Source organism: Anopheles moucheti, chromosome 3, assembly GCF_943734755.1.
Source record: "Anopheles moucheti chromosome 3, idAnoMoucSN_F20_07, whole genome shotgun sequence".
NCBI classification, from domain to species: Eukaryota; Metazoa; Arthropoda; class Insecta; order Diptera; family Culicidae; genus Anopheles; species Anopheles moucheti.
The window spans coordinates 59042496-59049124 of NC_069141.1; positions in this window are offsets into that span (position 1 = coordinate 59042496).

The following is a 6629-nucleotide window of genomic DNA, read 5'->3' on the forward strand; positions in this document are numbered from 1 at the left end:
TAACATTGCCACCAGGCGTCTCCATTTGTGTCATTTGCACTTCACTGTAGCGCGGGAAACAGAGTACACAACGAGGGTTGTATTTTTAATCTTATTTCGTGATCATCGTTAAATGCCTTTTTTATTCACCTGCTGCACCAATATTGTTTTTTTGTTTAAATCGCAATCACACTGAACACTTTTTGTCACAACTTGTACACATCGTTCGCGGGAGTTTTCCTTCACTTTAACGCCATTTTTTTGTTGGTGCCCAATTTGCACTTTGTTTCACAACACGCCTCAAGTGGCACCTCCGAATGTGGGTTTCCACGTAGCGGGCGGGGTAATACAACTTCTTCTCTTGCTCTATCGGCGCTACCACCAAAGTGTGCCAAGCGTGAAAAATGTAATCCTACGAACCGCACCAAATCTACATCTCGACTGACTGGCAGGCGCACCGAAGCAGGCTGTGAGTTGTGAGCAGTTGCATCGTGCCGTACCTTCGTGCGATGAGTATCCTTTCGGGGTTCGCGAGCAGCTGTCCCAACATGCCAGCACGAGGCGAGCGAGAGAGTGAGTGCGTGTTCACGCATCACGTGAGCTTCAGCTGACAGGTTTGCTACCCCGCCAGTTTGACAGCTGCAAAGCGCCGTTCCAAGCGAAAGTAGGGAAAACAAACATGGCAGCAAATGGCTCTCGTTTGGCCTGCCCGGGAGCGAACCCATGATCACGTGTGCAATTGTCTTCGTTTGGCACTGGGGGCACCCGAAAAAACTGCGTGGGTGTCAACAAACTGGCCGAGAGAGGCTTGAACGCTTTGGGAGCGCACGAGAGCGCACCCAAGCGTGCTGGAGATGATATGCAGCAGCCAAACAAAACGAACGAAGGATTTTATGCTCATGCACGCTGGTCTCAGCTGGTTTTGGGAGCGCAGTATGGTAAACGAACAGAAGCTGCACGTTGGCCGAGCGAGAGCGATGATAAATTGGCGCTTTTCAGACTCGCGAAGTCAAGAGTTTGCGCGGTAACGGTTTGGAAGTCTAAACAATCAGATATGCGTAACGCGGATACGTGTGTTGGTGTACACTGTAAAGTGAAACGGACGATTCGTGTCTCTTTGAGGTTTAAAAATTGTTTTAACGGTATAATTTATACACTTATACTATTCATATTATCGAATATAACGGTTTTATTAGGTGTTTCTTAAATGACATTTAACATAAAGAAATCGTCATCTAAACTTTGGTGCAAAACACTCAGTTAATACAAGCAGATGGAAAACTGGAAACAGACTTGCTATGCTGATTGCATACTTTTAGGCGTATAGATTAGGTGCAATAAATTTACGTTGAATGTTCCATTAAATTTATTATTTGTCGTTGACGTTGTCGTTGTTTCCAGCGATTTTGACTTTACTCAAAATGAATTTAATTAAATTTATTCACACATCGTAATGGTAATGCACACAGGTAATGCCTGCTTTCGCTGAGAATACGGAGTTGATCCATTCGATAAAATAATTTGGTTAATCGAGCAACCCCAGTAATCGAAAGTTATGATCATTAATTGTCAGACTTTTGATTCTGTATAATAGATGAAATTCTATATTACTACATCAACACTACGATCCTTTATATTCACTTTAATGACAAAATAAAAATGTTGAAAATTTTTTTTGTAACACAACAGCAATTATGAAATAATCACTTGCCTTTTTAAATATACTTAAATTATTCACAACCTGCAAGAAACCGATAAAAAATAACTATTTCACATTATCGAGCTTTAAGGCAGCTTCCACTCGAACACTAAGCTTTATCGAACGAAATAGCAATGCTCGCACAAATAGATAGCTCACTTATCTTCGTCCCAGCTAGCCCAAACGCTGCTACTACAGAAACGTCAATGAAAAATGATTTTCCGACCATGTTCGTTTCCAGGTGATTTGGCAACCGTCCTGTCGCATCCTGGCACAGGTGAACGTGCGAGGACCGTTCTCGTGCACCATTTCGTTTTTCTTTCCTTTCTTCGATCGTATGTCAATGCTCCGTGAAAATGAAAACACATTCATCTCGTTACGGCGTGACTTGATGACAGCTTTAGCTACTGCTCCCGCCAAGCTTTCTCCCAGTGTCGGTTTGTGTGTGGGGCACACCGAGGGATATGTATGTGTGCTAACCACCACCAGGTTTGGAAGGTGAACTATCTCGCGGCCCACCACCCAAAGCAATAGCATTCCGAAGGGGCCATTGACATGGTTGCGAATGAAATGGAATTGGGATGAACATGATGAAGGTAATTGCTTGGTGGCGTTCGGAGGACTTGGACAGGATAGACCGAGGGTAAGCCATGCGAAAGCAGGGAAGAAATCACACCCAGAGGGTGCCTTTCTTGACGTTTCCCACCTCTTATCTCTTGGATAGCAATGCAAACGAAACACGCCCGAACGTTATCGTTCATTCATCGAGCGAAGATTCATCACCTTCAGAGAATTTATTTCAATCTTCCACCGAATGCACGGGATGTCTGCGAAGAATCGCAAAGTCTGAAACAATGTGGCAAACACGCACAAACAAAGTTCCCGTGAACCCTACAGCGTTCGACTCGATGTTGACAAGCGAGAGGCGAGGGCGAGGAATGCCTACTGCGTGCGTAACACATCCTCCAGACGAAGCCTTGTCTGCGCTGTGGACACGTAGAGTTTTCTATTCTCGAACCCAGCGTTCTACATCTCAACCTGGGAAAAGAAAGAGAAAAGGCACAGGCTTTGTGCGGGTGGGGACAAAAAATGAATCCCAATGGCCTTTCGTCCTTCGAGATGTGTGAAACGTCCTTGAACTTTGTGCCGCTTTGTGACTCGCACGCGTGCAGTTACTCGGTGAAAGGTGAGCAGGAAACAGGAACGTCCATCGTATGTACTTTCTCTGGCCTTTCCGTCCACCATTTGTACCTTCAATCCGAACGTCTTTCGAGACGATGCGGGCTAGAGAATTCGTGAAAATCTTGTTATTCCGGTACGAGAGAAGGGAGAGGGAAACTCGGAACGCAGGACGGTAGGAAAAGCTAATAAAAAGCAGAGAAGATTAACGAAACCTTTCCGACGTCGATCAGGATGGTACAGGAGGCTTCTTTGGGGTTTTCCTTTTCTTTTCGATGCGAAATTTCTTCGTAAGGTAAAATGGGGCTAAACTCTGTGGCACTACATTTATGATTTATCTTTTGTATTATTTATAGAAATATATTTATGAAAGTTTATTTTTTTACCAATTCTCATATCTACTCAAAAGAAAGCAAACATGAGTGGCACCTTTTAACGAATTAATATCTGGGATCATCTCCTTAGACAAATTTTTAAGTCAAAAGATAAGGCCAATCTGTTCGGCCAATCTGTTCCGCCAATCGCTTTTAAAATATATTAAAAAACAAATACATATGATTGACAGTCAAATTAATTCGACTTTCGTTAACTACTTCTAAAACTACGTTTATCAATGTGATGTAATGGAAATGTGTTGTAAATATTTGCTCTCTTAATTATGTCCTTATCCTTGCGCATAATATATTTTCGAGATGAAATATTTCATGATGAGGAATTTGTAATAAATTAAGGAATGTAGATCTGGTGTTCGATACAATTTTTATTTATCCAACATAGACAAGAAAGCCATTACAATCCATCTTTAAAAATTTAGTAAACCGTTACGGAAACATGATAAAAGGGCATTAATCTACTATTTATTATCATTTTGTCAGCATCATTATCTTTCTTTTTTTCATCAACCTTCTGCATTTTATTAAATTCTTAATAACAGTAAAAAGATACTTCTTTAATATAAAATATTTGTAAAATAACAAAAAACAAAAACCGAACCCCATTGTCCTCTAAACACAGAAAGTAAAGGAAGGCTCGACCATCCATTGTGGGAGAAAAGAATTCACCCAGCCCAGGGCCGAAAATAGACGCGCAAGACCAGCAATGAGGAGAAATAAATGTTGATCACGTTCGAGTCGTTCTGTGTCGCTGGAAGCGGGACGCCGTTAATGTCTTACCAGAAGGATGTTGCGTATGTGTTGGTGCATATATACGCTGGTAGCATGGTAGCATAATTTTGGGCCAATGGGAGGCAATGAGGCAGGACATACTTTTACTTTGCTCCTTTGGTTACAGAAAACACCCCACAAAGGGAAGGCACATACGACATGACTAAAGAAAAGCCATACATTAGTAGCGATACGGCAGCACACAGGCTCAGATGTTGCTGGATGGATGCATGTGTGTCTATGTGTTAATGCAGAAGGTGGTTCCGGACTCGCTTCTTATGTTTATTTATGTTTTTTTTCCACCCACCTCCCATGCCGTGTGCCACGCATTCGGACACTCTTTGTCCTATCCAATCGGTATTGATTGTCTTGGGGTAGTTTTCATCTTCGCTTAATGCGAGCAAGAAAGGAAACGGATACTCCTATCTCATGCCAGTCACTTCCTCCTCCGCTCACACGAGCAATCGCACCCAAAAGATATGTGCTTAAAGCACGCGCATGAAATGAAGCTAATGAGATGGAAAGGACGCTGGCGCGTTGTAGGGCGCCGGGATTACAATGGGGTTGAGTTTGCCTTCGTGGAATTCAATCAATAATATTCCCGGACCTTGGATGAAACGAAGTTGTACTGGCGCATCCGTTAAAGCGATCAAAGTGGCAGCTACCACGCAAAGGGGAGCTTTTATTCTATTAAAGCTTATCATCCCGGTACCGATCGAGATTGATTCCCTTTAAGTGATGAATGACTTCTCGGCTAATGTGCTGCGTGCTTTGACTTTGAGCACTACCGTTGCGGTTTACGGAACACTTAATTTAGCGACACGAAAGATAATAGACTGTTTTGTCTTCGGAAAAGCGAGGTCGATGGTACTGTAACACTTCCATCGCTTTAATGTCCCACCACCATTACAGGATGCTACCAGTCGAGGCCAGTGTTCTGGGGAAATTAATTTTATTCGTAAGCTAGGAGCATAACTAATACACGGTAACGGTCTGTGGAATTCCTTGTGGAAAATGAAGAATTTCCTTACACATTCCACCAGGGGATTTCGATTGATTGATGAACATTTCGATTATTTACGATGAATCGAACAAATCCCACTCTGATCCAAAGGAGACGTGGATGTAGATGGCAATCGTTTGGTGATATTCAATGCCCTCTTTATATTTGTTATTTCATGGCTATTGGTAAATATTTATCAGCTAAACCGTATTTCTGTATTGTTAGTTTTTTTACAAGCTAAAGAGCAAACTGTATTTTAGTATAATTGAAATAAATTATACAAATTATTTGTAAGCGAATAATTATTTATACTGAACAACATTTAACATGATTAAATCATGAACTCAGCTACCTACTTCGCGTTTTTCAAATTTTAAAAATGTTGTTAAATCTGCAGGAGCCCTTGATCGTAATCCCTTTCAATCCACAGTGCTTCAGATTGACGTCTTTCTTCGGTAAATTGCTACGCCATGTGCGTGTGCGTACCGTGTTATGAATGAAGACTTGGAAAAGGTCGCATGTGATTCTGCCCACCCACCAATGCAATGGAAGCAGACAGACTTCTACTTTACCAAGCGTGTGGAGTGATTTATAGACGATTTTGAGCTACCACGCTAAGGAGAAAAAGTAATTTATCATTTATCCAAAGCTCCTGCTCGCCCCTGCTGGTAGACTTCTTTCCCTAACGAACCATTTTTACTGTTGATCATGATGAAGCTGAAGCTAATGATGGTATCGTACGATGCCGTGTGTTCTAAGTGTGTGTGGGGTTGCTATTTAAGTGACATTACGTACATTGGAGATTTTCCATTCCGATGTATAACGGTGCTGCTTCGAACAGGGACACACCGTTGAAGCAAACAGGCAGCACGATGATTAAGTTATACCGAACGAACGGAATGGAGGGTGACGCAGATTTTCCACGAGTTGAAAATAAGTTTCCCCTGCGGAGAAAGGATTTTCCAGCGGGACACATTTATAGAGCACCATTAAATCTGATTTGCTACCAGCGCGATGTGAGCTGAGATGAGATGTGCGTGATATAAATTAAAGACAATGTTTGGTTAACCATTGACGAGTCTTTAGGTATTGATTTACATTTTCATGGCGTAACAAAAGCTTGAATTCCTTTTGAAAACTCTTTAGACACCTGTTTATTCCCTTCTTAATGGCAGCTCGAACGATAGATAAAAACACCTTCTTATCCCTGCCATCGATCGGTCATAATTTATCATCCATCTCATCACTGCAGCCGCGCTTCTTTCACAACATCTTTATCCTCTTACCACAAAAACAAAGCGACAAAGTTTGTGTGGACACATTTGCACCAGGCATCGTTTGGGAAGAGCTCAAATGAACCACATCCCACATCGTGCCATTGGGGAACTCGGTCAAACGTTGAAAGCACCGGATTATCCGATGGAGTTGTTTTGTGAAAGTACATCAACCCTGAACGAGCCTGATCTTGCACGGAAGTTTGAGTGCTGCCAGTTCCTCCTTACTTGCGCGCGCGATCAATGGGCTTCGATTCGCTTCATTATGCTTCCATTCACAAAATGTGCTTTCCGAAGAGCTACGCGAAAAAGGGTAAGCAAAGCAAAGGAGG